At 39.9% G+C, this 19,109-nt stretch overlaps 1 pseudogene; it reads left to right on the top strand.

Moving 5' to 3' along the window:
• Positions 1-10,163: 10,163 nt before the first annotated feature.
• Positions 10,164-17,329, top strand: LOC147033218 (uncharacterized; annotated as a pseudogene).
• Positions 17,330-19,109: the final 1,780 nt, after the last annotated feature.

A 19,109-nucleotide genomic window follows, 5' to 3' on the forward strand; every position in this document is an offset into this window, starting at 1 on the left:
GATGTACTCGTGTCATTGTATGCAGTTCTATGCTCTGCCTGAAACACAAGCATCATCCCAATTGACTGGAAGAAGGGCCTTGTTATCCCTCGCTGGAAAGGGAAGGGTGATCACCAGAACTGCAGCAACTACCGAGAGGTGTACGCTGCTCTCATTGCTGGGCAAGGTCTTTGCTCAGATAATTTTTAATAGAGTTCGCCAACATCTGCTTGAGCACCAGCATACAGAGCAATCAGGCTTTACACCAAAGAGGTCAACAACTGGCCATATCCATGGTCTTCAGGTCCTCACCAAACACAGACGAGAGTTTTGGCAGGGGCTGCTTGCAGCCTGTGTTGATCTCTGCAAAGCGTTTGCTTCGGTGAATCGGGATGCCCTTTGGAGGATTCTTGGTCTTTGTCGGGTGCCACCAAAATTGATCAATCTGATGTTTGAACTCTTAGTAGGGTCATATCCAGGACTCCCGTGAGCATGGAGAGCATAAGTTCGTTTGAGGATGGATTTTGGTACTTTGGGGTATTTAGAAAAAATGAGCTCCTGTGCCCCTCCCAAAAGTGTGGGCAAACTCCACCAGAGGGCAAAATCCAAAATGGGCACTGGTGGCCATCTTGGAAATTAAACAATTCCATAACTTTTGAGTAAAATAACTTACAGCCATGAAATAAGTGTCGTTTTTTTACTGATTTAATGACTCGGATCCATTTGAGTGGTTATTTTCTCATTTTGCGTTAATCTTTAACATGAAATTCAAGATGGCTGCAAACAGCCATATTGCAATTGAATATGTCCCACCTTTCGAAATATTGTAGCTTTTTACTATTATAGTAATTATGCTGTTTATTTTTGTCACAGGATCATTGGATTTCTGCTCGCAAAAGACCACCAACTGCCACTACAACTGATCAGTCATCACATCACATCCCAACTGTTGAGTAACAGAATTAACTGAGTTTAGACTAACATGTCTGAAGAATCAGCCAGTAGCAGAAGTAATAACCCCCTCTTCAATGTGTGTTGCAATGTGGTAATCATATTGATCAGAAAGACTCACTTGATGGGATTTCCAGTGGAAAGTGGCAAAGCTTGCATGAAAAAAACAGCTAATGGGAGGGGGCTAGATAGGTTTGGCATGGTGTATGAGAGTGTCAACTGGGAAAAGGGACACAAAGGTCTTTACATGCACAAGAAATGTTACCTGTCTATTTCAAGCAAGAGAAAGCTCCGGCAAGCTGAAAAGCGAAAATTTGCATCGAGTGAACAAAGCAGGTAACCCCTACAGTTGCAGTTCTACAGGCAGTCTTCAAATACTGCGTTGGCCTTGTTTTGCCCTGACCTTTTCTGCTATTTGTGCTTGGAGAACAGTTCCTGCTTATATGTTCACACTAGTTCCAGCTCACTATTTTATTTCGTTGAGTTTGTTGGTTTTATGTTTTCTTTACACTTGCACATTTTTATGCATAATTGGAGGTGCAAAATTTTGACAATTGAACTTCATTTGTTGTGTCTGCATTTGCCTCTTTGATCAACCCTGCTGTTTTATTGGGTTTGGACTTCCTCAATTGATCTTGTGTTTGCTCGTTGTTACCACCACACATGAACTCAATACCTTGTTATTTTTTTTTTCCTGTGTGTGCAGTGAATCTACGTCTGCATCCGAGACCCCGAAATCTGCTGCTGCTGATCCTCTTCCAGCTCCTTCACCAAAACGTCTACTTCGAGTATAGGGCATTTACATGAAAAACACTTATGTGTCTGGTGCATGTGTCCAGAAGACAAAAAGCATCCTGGACGGAAATTAAATACTTTGTATCTTCGAAATAAAGGGAAGGCTTGGAAGGTGTTTAAACAGCATACAGTGTTACTCGACGACATGGACATGAGAGATCGCATTCTCAAACTGAATGACGCCACACCTGATCCATTTGCAGCTGAGATACGATACCATCATCGCTGCTGGCTCAAGTTCATCACCAACAATAAGATTAATGATGAAAGGCATGAGCTGAATGACGAATGAGCTGCAAAAATGACCATAAAAATGAGTTAGAAACAACCAAGATCATATTTTCAGGTCTGACGATGACCTCAAAATGGGCAAGTAACACCTGGAATTAATTTGTAGTCAGAAAGACACTTCATAATTCATGCCTGTATGTTAATCTACTCAATATTTATGTATTTAAAAAAAAATTCAAAGATGGCCACTGACAGCCATTTTGGATTTCAGAGTGAAGATGACCTCCAAGTCGACAAGTTACATCTGGAATGAATTTCCCGCCATCTAATTACTTGAAAATAACACCTTAATCGTCTTCCGACCTTAACTGGTTTGGAAGATGTGAAATATTCATAGGTTCAATTTGGATGTTGGTGGCCATCTTGGATTTCACATTGAAGATGACCAATAACTGAAAGTATAGCCACTGGAATGGACCCCTAGTCATTACATTAGTAAAAAACGACACTTATTTCATGTCTGTAAGTGATTTTACTCAAGAGTTATGAAATTGTGTAATTTTCAAGATGGCCACCATTGGCCATTTTAGATTTTGCCCTCTGGTGGAATTCGCCCACACTTTTGGGAGGGACATAGGAGCCCATTTTTTTCTAAATACCCCAGAGTACCAAAATCCATCCTCAAACGAACTTATGCTCTCCATGGTCACGGGAGTCCTGGATATGACCCTACTCTATGCTCTGGTTCTGAGAGCGCTGTGAGATGTGATGATACCATCTCTGACTTATTTCCAGTTGTTACTGAAGTTCATCAGGGGTGTGGGCTGACCCCCACACTTTTCAGTGCTTGTATGAAATGCATTCTGGAGGAGATGTCGGAGAGATCAAGCTGTGTTGCATTGTTTGGGAATGTCAAGATCTGAGACCTTGATTTCACAGATAATGCATTCATCTTTGTGGAGAACCTAAATATCCTCTTGGGGGCCCTCGAGTTGCTTAATGTGAAGTTGGAGCCACTCAGGTTATGGGGGTTTTGGTGTCAAAACTAAGATCCAGGCTTTCAGTGACATCTTGAATGCTGCCATCTTGTCTGTACCTGTTTGTAGCGAGGATATTGAAGTCATGGAGAGATTCACTTACCTTAGCAATGATATTAATGTTTCTGCTGGCTGTGATCCAGAGGTCAAGTGACGTCTGGGTCACGCCTTGGAAGTCATGGATTCACTGGATCATGGGGTGTGGCACTGCCAGTGTCTGTGCAGGAGGAAGAAAGTCCGAGTCTTCAGGTCCTTGGTGTTTCCAGTTTTGCTCAATGGATTTGAGACTTGGATTCTGACCACAGATCTGAGACGGCGATTTATTTCCTTTGGTACCAGGTCTCTTCGGAGATTTCTTGGCTGTTACTTATCAGACTTTGCATCCAATGAGCGGTTGCTGAGAGAGAGTGAAATGAGATTTGTCCATGAGAGCATAGTCCGTGAGCATCAGCTGCGGCTGTATGGACATGTGGCTCATTTTCCTGATGCTGAACCTGCTTACCATTCTCTCAGCGAGGGAGGCTCGTAAGTGGAGGAGGCCACGAGGCCGACCACATGCCTCATGGTTACAGCAGGTTGATCAGCATCTCAAGGAGATAGGGATGTGCCAGGCATCTGCCTGGGGGTGGCCAGATGAAGGCCCCTGGAGTAACGGCAGAAAGTGGGTGCTGTGCTTTGCTTCTCCGGCTCATGCTCCCATACCTGACCTGACCTGAAGTGAACTCATAGAAAGTGAATGGGTGAAAAATTGGTGTTTGGGTTGATTAAAACACCCTTTTTTGTTTGTTTCTTTTTTTGTATACCTTGTCGAGGCTCATATGAGAGCTAACACACAACTCTCAGCAAGCGGGGCATGAGAGAAGAGGGGCATGAGTGGGATGGACAAAACAGTGGGGAACAGAGACATAAGGAGATCTGTGGAAGGGAGAGGGATGTGGCAGGGAACACGGGGACATTACAAGGACTTCCAGACATCACAAGAACAACATGGACATTACAGGGATTTTCAGGAAGGAAAGCGGGGAATTTGAAGGAGGTAGGTTTGGGGTGGATTAACGGGGGTAGAAAAGATCAAGGATTTGGATGGGGGACGATAAGAGGTTATGGTGAACAGCTCTTTTGAAGGCCTGGGGGAAGAATTGGATTGAACAGAGTGAGGGAGTTTATTCCAAAGGCGGGGAAAAAGAAGAATGAAAGAGTGAAGGTTAGCAGTGATTCGTGATTTTGGTAGTTTTACCAGAAGGGGGTTCTTGGCGGACCTTGAGCGCCCTGCGGAAATATGGTGGGGACAAATCACAGACAGAGCAGGGGTGCGAGACGGGAAAGGAGATGGTGGAAGATAGAAAGACCATACACCTGCCTGCGATGAGAGAGTAAGAGGCCCAAAGACTCAGCCTCATCGTGGGATATGCCAATGATCCGAAATGCCTTGGTTTCCACAGCGTGAAGCCGAAAAAGGTGGCTGGCACGAGCACCAGCCCAGAGGGGAGTACAGTTCTCCATCAGGCTGCAGACTAAAGCTTTGCATGTGGTCAGAAGCTCAGGTGGGCCGAGGAAGGACTTTGCACGACGGAGGATTCCCAGTCGGTGACTGGCTTTGGAGGCCAGGTTGGAAATGTGGCTTTCCCAGGAAAGATCATGGCAATGGTGAGACCTATAAGCTTGAAAGGAAAGACTTCTTCCAGAGTATTGTTGAGAAAGTAAATGGGGGGGAAGGTTTCCAAATGGTCCTTTCGGAGAGACAAAGTGAGAGTGTGAGATTTGTATGGATTGAAAGACATGTTCCACGTGTTGGACCAGTTTGTGATTTTACCCAGATCTGCAGTGAGCAAAGAAGCTGCTGATTTCTGGTCTGAGGGATGACAGATGGTATGGCAGAGGGTGGAGTCATCAGCAAAGAGATGGAGAGGATTTTCCAGAGAGTCCGAGAGATCATTGATGAAAACCAGAAATAGAACATGGCCCAGAACACTGCCTTTAGGAACTCCAGCCTGGACAGGAAGAGGGGATGAAAGAACTTCATTTCGGGCCACACGTTGGCTGCGACAGGAGTCTGCGAGCCATGAGTGGAGATGGCCTTGGATGCCATAGGAAGAGAGTTTGGTGAGCAGGCAGGGCAGGGTGCCAAACTGTTAAAGCATGCGATATGTCGCGGAACATGGCTCTGATTTCACGTCCGGCATTGAGGACCTCCATCCATTGCTGGGAGAGCAGAAGCAGCATATACATGGTAGGTGACCTGGTCTGAAACCAAATTGATGATCGGAAATCAAGCCATTGGAGAAGAGGAAGGATTTAATGTCTGAAGTGATGATGGATTCCATAACCTTGCTGATGATTGGGAGAAGGCTGATTGGTCTGTCGTTACAGGGATCTGTTTTTGCACCTTTTTTATGCAGTGCGGTAATGCTTGCTGATTTCCAAGCAGATGGCAGATGAACTTGAGCAAATAAGAGGGTGAATAGAACAGAGAGAACAGAGGGTGGGCAAGAGCCGCAGAGTAGGTTTTTAGGACATGTGGGCTGATGCTTAATCTTTTTAAGATAATTAATGGTCTTATTTACTTATAAGCTTTATCATGTGCATCCTCTGACACCTCACTGGTATCTTGAGGCGCATCCTGGTTACTTCACTAAGATCTTAATTCGCCATTTTGTTTGGCCTGCTCAACAATGCCCTAACTTGGAACAGGCAGTAACAGTTTATGAATGATAAAGTTTTTTTTCACTTTCCTCACTCATTATTGAAAGCCTGATCATCATATCTATGAATCCCTGGTGACATGACAAAGCTTATAAACGCCCTGAGATACCAGTGTTCGTGGATTTATTTCATTTCCGCAAACGCCATAACCTAGTGAATCTCTTAAAAGATGTGTACTCTTTTGATGCAATGTAAAGTAATTTCTCCTTTCATCGCACATTCAACTTTAACACTTAATGTTTAATTTGACTTGTACACATGTAGTTGACATGTGTGTTTAATTCCTATATATTTAATTTCTATCGCAATTTTTTTTAATAACAAGGCTCGACAAAGCCTCACAAGGCCTATACGAGTAGATAACCTTCTTATATGTGTTAATATATCAGTTTAACTTTTAGTTACATTATTAAAAAGGGAAACTACAGAGTATAGACTGGTGTTGATGTTAAGATGAAGATGTGATTAGCGATGTGATAAAACATCGGAATTATAAGTTTTAGTATTGCTTTCCGCTTGTGTTTAACATTGTGAATTTTTGGGAAAATATTTCCTGACATCGACGTAAAGTTTTAATGTCTCCACAGTCTCGAGGTGACGTTGCTGAGAAGAACAAGTGGTCATATAAACTTATATGATGTAAAATAAATAATATGCAGTCACTGGGACATTTGGACCAACATTTTCACAACACAATTAACTTTGTCTGCATGATTACATGCTCAGGCTCGAGGGTTATTTTTAAAAGCTCCATTTCCATTATATGCTAACCCGCTATCATTGTTGTGAAGCCTGTTACTATTACTATATTTGATACAACGAAACATTTTTAAACTATCAAAGAGTAATCAAACATTTTATGTAAGGTGCTGGAAAAGACATTCGTTTTTAATGGTTGTAAATGATCTCTGATTATCGACGATTAAAAAGGTGCCATACAAACATTAATTAACGCTATTTTTGCTGCAATCTGAGACCCCCTCACCCCCACCCCTCTCTGTGACGCTCCATTACGCGAGTCCAGAGGCAGACACCCCTTAAGATATTACATAAAGACCGACAGACCAAATATATTCTGTTATAATCATTATTGATAGATAGACTTCAATATTATTTCCCTGAAAAGAGGAGTTAGTAGTTAGTTACTAGTTAGTAGTTACTATAACTTACTAAATTGCTATACGACCGAGTACCCATCCCATACCAAAGAGAACATGCACCCAATCGAGAATAATGAGAAAAAAAGTAATGCCACAGTGCGTTGACTGCTGACGTCGGTCCGGAGTTTGAGTTGTCTCTGCTTGTGTTACGACTGCTTGCTTTGGCCTTTGAGTTGTCTCTTCTCATTTGTCAATTGTCGACTTTCGATAATCGAGATGAAGCAAAAGCAGTGTCTGCTATTTCTACAAAATCATGTAATTGTGTTTGCTTTTGCCACCATAAAGAGTTTGTGTGTCCCAAGGCACAGAAGATAAAACAAACGGCGAAATGTCGATTTTATCCGGGCAGACACATGCCAAGTTGGAGGTGATGAAAAACGGGTTGGTGGGAATCGAAAGCGGGTTTTAATTTTATTTATTTATTTTTACCAAACGTGGTAAAAATGTTATTCGAGAGGTTGTCAGTGACACAAAATACACCAGAATACCGAGATAGTCGTTTATTGACGAGGTGATCTTGCAACATCTCAAAAATTTACTTACCGTTACAGTCAAAGCAGGGACTCATCTCAATGATCGTGAAACACCAAATGAGCAGAGACATTCAAACTGACATGGCCACGACCTGACAAATGAGTCACTTCATGTGACAATGCTCGGCATTGTATTCACCACAGGCTTTCTTGGCCTTTCTGACGAGATCTCTTGGAGGATGAAACTTATGACGTGGAGATGGGGGTGGGGGTAGGGTGGAGTATGGGGAGATGTGTGGTCGCCTCATGGTGATTATCTATTACCTGCATGCCTGCAGCAACACTGTCTCACGTCACTCCCAATATATATTTCATGATGGCCTTTGGTGGCTTCAAACCGCCTCAAAAGACAACGGGCAGCAGCTTAAATCCTTGTGGTGGGGCAACTTAGCATAACAATGTGCATTTTGTGAGGAAAGCACCAAATTTGACACACTTGTAGCCTATCATATTATGAACAGATTTGGATATTGCGCCATCTCAAATTCAGCCGCTGATGGCTGTGGCAGCCATTTTCCACTGCCATCAAAAAGTTTGAGATGGCCCAATATCTAAATCTGTTCATAATATGATTGGCAACGTGTGTGCCAAATTTGGTGCTTTCCTCACAAAATGCACAATTGTTATGCTATATTTAGCTAAGTTGCCCCACTATTGCACAGAAATCTGAAGTACCTACCCTCAACATTTGGGGGTGCTCTGATTTCGTCATGCAAAAGTAAAAACCAAACAAATGCACAAACAATTGAAAATAAGATATGGAATTTGAATCTGGGTTCCAATTGTCATGTCTCACTGGTTAAGACGAGAGCACCAGACAAAGTTTTGTTTATTTTAATCTTTCCACTTTATTGAACAATCAACCATCCAAGAGGAAAGTCCCAATTTGGCCAATCTTTCAAAGACTCCCTCAGGTTCAGGGACTCTCTCCAGAATTGTGCCTCGAAATATATATATTAGAGAATCAGATACAACATACAGCTGGGGACCTAAAGTTTATGCATGCTATTCAAATCAGTGGTTATGTACACACTGTAGAATGCATCTCATCGTGTAGTTATATAGATTGGGTGTATCTCAGAGAATAAAATATTATATGATGTTGTGAATGTGATGTGTGTATCCAAAATACAGTAGAGCTGGAATCGTTCTGTTCCAGAGTATTGGAATCGTGCACAATATACAAGTCCACGTGCTGTCTCTGACTTCAATTGAATCTATCTTCGACATATACAGGCAAGTATTTACTACGTTGTGACATCTTTACCTTCACCACCTAAGGTGAAGGAGGTTATGTTTTCACCCCTTTCTATCTATTTGCTTGTGTGCAGGATATCTCAAAAAGTTGTCGATGGGTCTGGATGAAACTTTGTGGACAGGTTCCTTGTATAAGAAGGACGAAATTATTAGATTTTGGTGAAGATCCAACTCCGGATCCGGCCACTAGAATTTTAAAGTGATTTTTCGTCATTGACAGATAGTGCCAAAAACAATATATAGCACAATATCTCAAAGGTTTCTGGACAAATTTGGACGAAACTTTGTGGGCATGTTGGGTGTGTGAGAAGGAAGAATTGATTCAATTTTGGTGAAGATCCGATTCCAGATCCGGATATGAAAATTTTTTAAGTGATTCTCAATGGTGAAGGTAGGGCTAAACAATTGATAGAGAAGGCTAAACTAATATGCAGCATGATATCTCAAAAAGTTGTGAACGGATTCGGACAAAACTTAGTGGACTGGTTGGGTCTGTCGCAAGGCCGAATTGATTCATTTTGGTGAACATCTTGATCCGGATCCGACTATAGAATTTTTTCGGTGATTCTTCACCATTGAGAGATTGGGCAAAAGTGATATATAGCACGATATCTCAAAAATGTATTGTGCCCGAAATGTTCTCGTGGATCTGGCATTACGTGGTGGAGGCATGCGCTCCACTGAGTGCCCTTCGAGTTGAAAATGCAATGATTGCTTGAGCTTTAAATGTTTTAGCGAGATTTGTGTATTTAATCGATCTTAATTTTCGTAACCTCCGACTTGGTTATTGATATTGCATGATCACCTGTTTATTTAATGTAGGTGGTATTTACATCACAAGCTGACCGGCACGTGCATTCAAAATGAAAAGAATAGATCACGAGGAAATGAAAGCATGACTCATGAAGCTCTTTTTGTCAGGCATAATATCAGTTTCATTGCATACACTTGCTCATACTGCAATTATATTTGAGTCCCACTTGCAAGTATAGATTAAATGCAGTGTGCACCGGCTGAGTATGTGTTCATTCAGCCGCATGGCAGGTGTGCAGGTTGTGCACAAGCCACTGTTATTACATAGTGATTATCTCTGCAATGCCTCGAGGAGCAATGCTTGAGGCTTGTCTGAAAACCATGGTCCGATGTGAGGCACTTTTAAATAAGAAGTTTGCTCTGGCCACAGCCACAGATGCTGGCTTACAGAAAGACTGTTCTCACGAGCACTTCCTTTTGAGTTATTTTGCACAATTATATTATTTTTAATCTGGTCGTTCCTTCGCCAACAGTCACAGATGCTTGCTCACCTTCTCTCGCTAGGTCTTATAGCACACAAAGGCCAGTACACAGCAACGATTCCTTTTGCAGGCTCGATCCTCACCAGGCTCTCCCTCTCGGCTGCTTGTTCCATCTCGTGGAAGATATGAGACAGAACACATTCACTGTGGCAAGTTTCTTTCAGGGCACTTTGTCAATTGGACATCTCTCTTATACCTTGCCAGTCTTTAATCCATAGCTCAATGTCGAGCCCAACTCACCATCTCTTGATCATTCCGCAAGATTGGGACATGAGGTTTTCTGGTGAATATCAATTTTTTTCAAAACTCCAAACTTGCATCTTGTATAAACACAAGGCCATCGCCCACAACCCCAGCACTATGATAAAGGTTGTGAACCCGATCAAAAACTATGCAAGGCAAGTGAAAGAACAAATATTTGTTCAATATGAAAAAGATGAAAGGATGCCTCATGTTGTCCTGTTACTTACACATTCGTCATTATTTAGAAATAGTGTGTTTATTTGTGTTGTTCTTGGATAGCCTTGACCTTGTTTGCTTCCTGAGCCATTACGGCAAATTTTCAATTCAATCAAAACATGTTTTTTACTTTTATCAATTATATGCAGAACAGTGCCATCAGAGAACAACAGAATTACAATATGAATTACATGTATTACAAAAGGCACAGTAATTACAAAAGGCTTCAACATGAATTACAAAAGGCACAGTAAACAAAGCATGAATCAACAGCAATATCTAGGATATGAACTTGAAATTCTGGCAACAAGAGATAAATGGACATCAAACAGGGCGACCCAATTTAACTTTCATTGCACTTTCCATTGATCTGTTTCAGGGACCAGGGTTGACTCACCAAACAGTGTACATGCTCAAAAAATATGGTTATCATTTAAATGGTGACATATGTACGGATGTTTAATGAAGTGAAATTTTCATTGTGATAATTAATATGAACTTGATGCATCACATGTTATTACAATTTTCATTGTATTTTTACAGGAGACATGAACCAAACTGTTGTGGGATATTTGCCTCTCACTGTCACACTGGATGTGTCAGACAATTCATCGGATTACGGCGGGCGAGTTATGATGTTGGTTTTCATGTTTTTTATGTGTATTTCAATCCCTCTCAATGCAGCAATCATAGCGGCTTGTTTTTATCGTGGATTCAATTCACCCATGCTCTTGTACATTGCTTTATCTTCACTCGCTGACACTTTATGGGGAGTCGTGGTAATATCAAGCTTTTTCAGTAGAATAATTGCAAGACGTGAAATAATATCGTTTTATGAGTGTTTGTTTCAGTTGTTTAGTATACATTTCACATTGTTTCAGCAGTTTCTCACCACCTGGTTATTGTACGTTGACCGACATTGGGCTATTTTCTGGCCGTACATTTATGTGGCTCTGATGGTGAACAAAGATGGTGCTCTGAAACTTGTGATTGTAGTTTTATCATTCGGATTGTTTATGAGTGTCAGCTTTGTTGTGGGAGCAACAACAATGGTGTACTGCAATTCCTCTGTGGTAGTTCATGACGTGACCTGTTCTTTTTCATCTATTGCAAAATCAGCTTGTGGAAATGTTCATATTTCCCTCACTTATTCTCTCTTTTTTCTGTATTTTGTGTTTGGCTTAACGGGTTTTACAGCACTGTACTCCACATGGTGTATTGTTCGTAAATGTTGGAAATCGTCCACAGAGGCAAATATAAAAGCGTTGCACACGTGTTTTACACAATTGTTTGCATCCTTAGCGCAGTTTGTTTCACTTATTGTCATAAGTGTGCTGAAACGATTTTTACGAAGTCCAACATTTGATTTCATTCTCGGTCTTTTAAGTGCAGTTGCACCAGCGTTTGTTAATCCATTAATATTCGGTTTCCGAATGCAGGAGATTCGATCAACGATCGTTCTTGCTTACCGTAAAATGCAAGTAATTCACCGTGAAAAGCCATTCAAAGTAAGTATGATTGTTTTCAGTGAAAATATTCATCGTGAAAGGGAAAAAAGTACAAATTTAAAATAAGGTTGCCATTAAACAGAAAATACTGGATAATGTTCAAACACTGCAGATGTTACTTTACCAAAATATCACTCACACCAAAGAACATCACGTTTATTGAAAGACATTCTCTGCTCGAGCCAGGATTCACAATGTTTCAGTATGGCAGATGTTAGACTGGTTTAATAAGTGAGAGATAATAATTGTACTATTTTACTGTATTTGATGATGATGAACACATGGCCACATGATCTGTGAGGATGATTCTGAATAAAAACATTGCTATCCCCTCATCTGCTCGATATCGCCTGCTTCACTTTCAAAGTTCATGGAAGTTGCTGCTGTTGTCATCGTCATCTATTTGTCAGGCACAATGCAAGTTTGCACTTGCTCATGCTGTGCTGTTGTTTGATTCCCAACTGTGAATACAGATCAATTGCTACATGCATTAGCTGAGCATGCGATCAGGCAGCCGCAAGTGAGGTATTCAGGCTTCATGCATAGCATTATTCTTACGCAGTGCTCATCTCCGCAATACCACAACTATGGATCCCAGATGTTTGGCTGACAACACATCTCTTTTGAATCAAAACTTGACTCAGGCCGCAGCCACAGATGGTGGCTTACGAAAATACCTGCTTTATGTCTGCGAGATCTTCAGCAAATTGATGCTGTTTTTAATCCAGTTGTTCCCGAGCCAGCATGCTTGGTCACACTGCTCTCACTCCATCCTGTAACACACATGGGCCAGAACACAGCTACAACGCCTTTTTGCTGCCTCCTCCCTTGCGAGGTTCACTCTCAGCTGTATGCCTAATCTCGTGGAGGACATGAGACAGCGCACACCTTCACTTTGGCGAGTTTCTTTCTTCTCTGCTCTTCATAAATTCTCTGCTCCTGCTCCTCATTAACTTTTTTTCTGGTAAATATCAGGTTTATCTTTTTTGAAAACTCTTACCTTGCTTGCTATTTGAACAAAGCGCAGATGCCCATGACCCAAGAGGTATCATGAGGGTTGTGAACAAGATAAAAAACGATGCATTGGCTGCAGTTAGGAAACGATGGAGTTAGAAAAAGAACTCCTGAACCAAGCCTACTTGAAGCCTCATTAATGTGTTTCTCCTTTTCGTTCTTCCTTCCTTTACTGGCAATAGAAACTTCATAATCAAGCGAGCTTAGTAAATCAATATATACTCCATCATCCTCATTTTTCATATTCAATGGTTTATCGAATTAACTTGATTCACCCCTCATAGTTGAACCTTGTCATCCATCTTTTTTATAAGATGAAACATCAATCTCAAAGTTAATTTAACACGTGGTTGAACAGAACTCAAGAACATGAATTCATCATTCAATATCAACCCCTTTTTTTTAAACAAGATGGAATATGCCTGGTTGTTCTGTTGTAATGAGACCTGCTCTAGTTTTTGAATCTGTTGAATATTAATTGTTTTGGAGAGTATTCACAACATAATCAGGGGGTTCATTTATCTCTTCCAGTTGTTGAAATAATCCTTCATCATCATATTCGAATTCTCCTATATTTAAAGTTTTTCATCCATCATTTGACGAAAATGTTTTATCATTTGAAGCTTTTTAGGGGTGTATTCTATCAATGGAACTGCAGACATTTGTTGGGGAGCTTTTTTTCAAAGTGGTTTAAAATTTTTCTCTTGTTTTCTTTCATCAAACAATTCTTCACCCGTTAGTTTCTGTCTGTGTTACTTCTTATGTCTTACTGTTCTTTTACAACTTTTGAAACCAACCGGAGATGTTCCTTAAATCATCTTGCTCGTTATTTTGCATCCATTTATTTATTGGAAAATATCATTTAATGAATTGCAAAGGTCAAGAGGGAAATTTTCCTTTTCTTCATCATGAAAGTAGATGTGTTCAAATAAATTATTTTCTTTAAATATTTCATCAAATTCTTTCTTAGAATTAATACGAGATGTAATATCTTCTTCACTAATACTTGTATCCCTGCTTTTCATACGTTTGCGTTAAGTTTCTTCATCAGCATCAAAACCGAATCAGAAAATCTTAACTCCATCACAACTCAGATGTTTAATAATTTGTCTCATTCCTTCTGGGTGAGTTTCTAATAACCCAAGACCACCAGATTTTTGTTTATTTAACTCACTCTTGCAATTTGAATATTTTGTTGTACGAAGAAAGACCTCCCCAAATATTCCTCAACCGCATATGTTCCTCATTTGAAATGTAATAATAATCTTTCCCTTGTTCTTATCCTGGTCGCATTACGCTGGTTGTTGTAGATACAATACGTATCACAGGGTGTTTAAAAAAATGAAAAAAAAAGAAACATGTAATCTTTTCATTTTCAAGATTCAAGAACCTAGATTTATGAAAGTTTTTTCAAAAGCAGATTTACCCACAATATTGATAATAACAACGATCATTTATGTATCTCTATGTTTAGAATATAAAAATTATATCCTTTTGTATCTCATCTTGTTTTACAAAAATGTATTTGTATTTTCCAGCCGTGTGTTTCATATACTCCACATATTATTTTTTTACTTCACAAAGTAGAACAATTGTCTCTCAAAACAGTTGTTAATATCTATTGAATTTAACTTGAATAAAATAAATGTGTTAGCATTATTTGTTATCGAGCGATGAGGGAGTTGAAAGTATGATTGACAAAGATAAATACAATTACAAGAAGAATGTCTCCCTCTTGTGGAATAACTATCAATAACCGTTTGGTTTCTCTCATTTACACAATCATCAAAAATAAGGAAATTCTTTTTTGATTTATCTATATCTTGGGGTGAAGGTATATCATCCATATTATATTATCACAAAGAATACAAGTTATAGGTTTTGATTTCTTTTTATATTTCTGTGTATTACAAAGTAGTTGAATTATATCTTCAATGTGATAATCATTTCGTTCATTTTGAAGTTTAAATAAACCAATAATGTCTTATTTTTGAAAATCAGCAAGAAAAACCTTGTGAACGCCGTTGATACTCCGGTTGAAAACTTGACTTTGTGAAAATTATTAACTTATAAAAATCCAAAAAGTTGGGAGTAAGGAGCATCTTCAAAAGCAGGCAGGTTTTTTTATATTATTTAATTTAGAAAATATATTATTTAATTTTTTATTGGCTTTTTTCAAACTCGATGTTTTATCCAGAGTTCAGTTTAATTTCAAGATAATCCATTATTTTATTGATCCAATATCTTGTGCTGATATTTCCCTGAAAATGGTAATCATTAATAATATGCATCATCAATTCATGAAATATTACCATCATTATTGCAGTCTCCTCTCTTGTAAGGTAAGGTGTATTATCACCCTCATACTTTACATTCATTTCTCTTATTAATCTTGTAAATTAATTCATTTTTGGTGTAATTTTGAAACATTTGGGTTCCTTTTTATGTTATTTATTTTCATTACTCCACAATTTAGTTTTTGGTGGACGATGTTCGACGATAAAGATAATCACAGGATATGCATTGTTTATGGGCTTCTGACTGTGTTTAATCCCACTCTATCACATGCAGGACATTTCTCAAATTTGTCGTATGGAGAATCAGGGAATTCATGAGGCTCAAGATCTAGTGCACTATTCATATTTATAAAGTAAAACTTTACTTAAAACAAAATTCATCATCGGTATCATTTTTGTACTTTCATTGGTGCTTTCACAATCATCTCTGAAACTAATTTCATAACTATCATTTGAAGACAAACTCTCGGTATCATAACTGTCTTCTGTTCCAACAGAGAAACCATCATCCCTCTCATAATCTTCAATATCTTCACTTGAATAATGACTCATACTTAATTCGTATAAAAAACATAACCATCTATATCAATATACTTTTTTTCAAATGCATCAGTTTGTTGATGCATCAAAAACGCTTGTAGAAGATCTGAACAGCTTTATCAAAACACCGTCTGATGTCAATGAAAACTTCAAGTTCTGGGCTCAGTTCCTTGATATGATGGCCACTGTCCGTGACATTTTGAGAGCTGATCATGAGTGGATGTGGGAACTCCACCTGGATGCTGTCCAACGTACTTTGAACTTGTTTGCGGCATTTGATTCCACCAATTACATGCGATGGTGTTCTCTTTACCTAGAAGACATGCGACGCCTGCCTGAGACAGCAGCATCAGTGTATGAGAACTTTGTAAGAGGAAATTTTTCGATCAGAAACAAACCTGGCTGATTCACGGCAGTCAGAGGAGACCATAAATTAGAGCAGAGCAGAAACCTTTCATCTCAGTGCAGTGATGGAATCATTGGGCATGCAAAGCAAAAGCAGTATGTGGCTTAGTGGGACTCAATTTACCATGAAATGATGGCAGTGAAGAACCTACATCACCAATACGTAGATGTGATTGAAAGGATGCATGAGTCTTACAGCCACAATGAATCATCCCAAGCCACAACGGACCGCAAAGAGTCACATATTCAGGAAATGATGAGATTCATCAAGGAGAAGGGGTCTTCCTTGTCTCGAGATGCTTCCCCAACACTGCAAAACTTTGTGACAAAGGAAGTCATGTCCGAAGACATCAGAAATGACATGCTTAATGCCTTCACAAAAGGAAAAGAAAAGTATCTGACATTCAGGAAAGAGAGGTTTCTCGAGAAAAATACACGAATCAGTGACAACATTCACCATGCAAACTTGAAAACAATGAAAACCATCTGAAAAAAGCCAGAGAAGACAATCAAGAAGATAGTGAAGGAGAGGAATATTGCCGAGAGAAACATTGAAATTGCTTGGAAGCGTGGACTCACAACTGAGGACCTGTTAAAATATGATGTTGTACCCTCCCCCATGTTGTTTGATGATGAAGGGATGATGACGAAACCAGTAAATAGCCTGTTGATCAAAGAGTTAGAGACTCACCTCAAATCAGAAGACGACTGCTATCATCATCAAAGCAATGCTTCATTTGTCATGGGCATCATGGCTACCATTCGAAAGATTAATGTTACCGGACCCATGTTCAATGACCTTCTGTCTGATTTCATGTCCTATATGGACATATATCGTCAGTTTGTACGATGTGATTATGTGTTTGATATGTATTCTGATGACCCCTCTCTGAAGAACAGTGAAAGGAAGAGGTGTACAAAGACTGTACCCATTGAATACCGTGCAGTTGAGCCATCAACACCACTGCCAAAATATATGAAAACTTTCTGGCCTTCCAATAATAACAAAGTTCTCCTTGAAAAACTGATCTGTAACCTTCTTCGTTCAAATATTCCTCACACTGATCAGTATCCTACTGTACTCGGACAGGTGACCAGTGAGGAAGAGGATTGGCAATGTATTAAAATTCACAAAGGCAGCCAGAACGCGCTGGTCTCAGTCTGATTGGTCTGACAAGGTTCAGAACATATTTGGTATTGATGAGAAAAAACTCCTCAGAAAACATGACACGAACACCATTGACATGACACAACTAACCCTTGCCACATAAACTTATACTTCTGTCACTGCCTACCCTTCACCATTCTCGCACCACTTCCCTTCCATCATGTCTCCTGCACACAACACATGTCCACTCTTCTTCTGGCCAATGTTTCAACCACCCCTCCTGATCTCCCTGTCATTGTCCCGACATTCCATGTCCCAAACCTCAGAAACCAATCTCCACGTGGGGCATCAGATAATTGGTCGTCACAAATGGAAAGATTTCCTCCCTTGCTTTGATCTGGTTCCCCACCATGAGTTTTAACGAGAGGGGGTGAGGACCCCCACGGGGTACTTCAGCCTGTACCCTGCCCATAAGTTTTACTCATCATTGTTTCCTTTTGAGGCGATGTTTTTATGGCTAGATGCCCTTCCTGGCACCAACCCTTTTAGTCGCCCCTTATGACATGCAGGGATACGGTGTACCTATTCTAACCGAGGCAAACACAGGAGGATTGTCATTGATGTGAGAAGATAATTGATGATTGGACTTATGGTGTTGTTATACTCTGTATGTTGCAGGGTTCTTTTTCCATTCATTTGTTTGGTCTAAAATGGCTGAATATAATCCCCTCAGCGAATATCTGGCACCAGGACTACTTAATTGTTTCTTTTTTGTAAAACATGTCAAGGCTCGTGTAAGAGCTAACACACAGAATATATAACAAGACAGGAGACAAGAGCGGAGGGAGAGGGAAGCACAAAATAGTGGGGATCACAAACATTTGGAGATGTATGGAAGGGAGAGGAATGGGGTGGGGTACATGCAGTAAACAAGATGGTACAACAGAGACTTTCAGGAAAGAAAACAGGGAAATTGAAGGTGGGTTTTGTGTGGATTAACGGGGAAATAAAGGATCACTATTTTGGATAGGAGAAGATACGAGATGGTGCTGAACTGCTGTTTTGAAGACCCGGAGGGAGGAGTGGGATTCAAGAGAGTATGAGAGATTTTTCCAGGGGTGTGAGAAAAGAGGAATGAAAGAGTGAAGGTGAGCAGTAATTCGTCATTTTGGCAGTTTCACCAGAAGAGGGTTTTTGGCAGAGCTTGAGCGCATTGCGGAAATATAGAGTGGATAGAGCACAGACATAGCGCGGGGGGGACAAGTCTCAGAACATATTTGGTATTGATAAAATTAGTTGGTATATTCTTGAATATACTCCTAATCTTAAAACAGCAGAGATGTTGAATTAAGACTTAAGTCAAAGAAACCACTCAATGTATAATACCATAAAAGAAGATGTCTACACGTCAAACTGAACCAAACCACTTACACGTGGAATTTGGGTGTTCTCGAAGGAAAGCCACATTACATATGGCTCGTTTTTAAGAAACCCGATGGAGATACTGCTGTTGATAAGAATAATGCGTTGAGTGATAATGCTAAGGTGAAACAACTTCGCATTTTCCTGGATGGAACATTTTATCCAGCAGAAAGATTAGAAATTAATTGGAAAAAAATGATTACAATGAAGCATGCAAGTCTTTCCAAAAGGTGTGTGAAAGCAATGGAAATATAGAACTTAATTTGGATATGGCAGCCTTTAAAAAACTTCTGTACAATCTGTGCGATTGACCTGAGCACTCAAAAGGAAACTATAAAGTCTAATTGAGTCGATACTTCCCTCTCCATTGAAAGAGGAGAGAGTGAAGAAGTTGATACATATTGTTTGCTTTTGG

The sequence above is a fragment of the Eptatretus burgeri genome, chromosome 2 (assembly GCF_056783735.1).
Source record: "Eptatretus burgeri isolate ZD-2024b chromosome 2, Ebu_testis_v1, whole genome shotgun sequence".
In the NCBI taxonomy this organism is placed as follows: domain Eukaryota; kingdom Metazoa; phylum Chordata; class Myxini; order Myxiniformes; family Myxinidae; genus Eptatretus; species Eptatretus burgeri.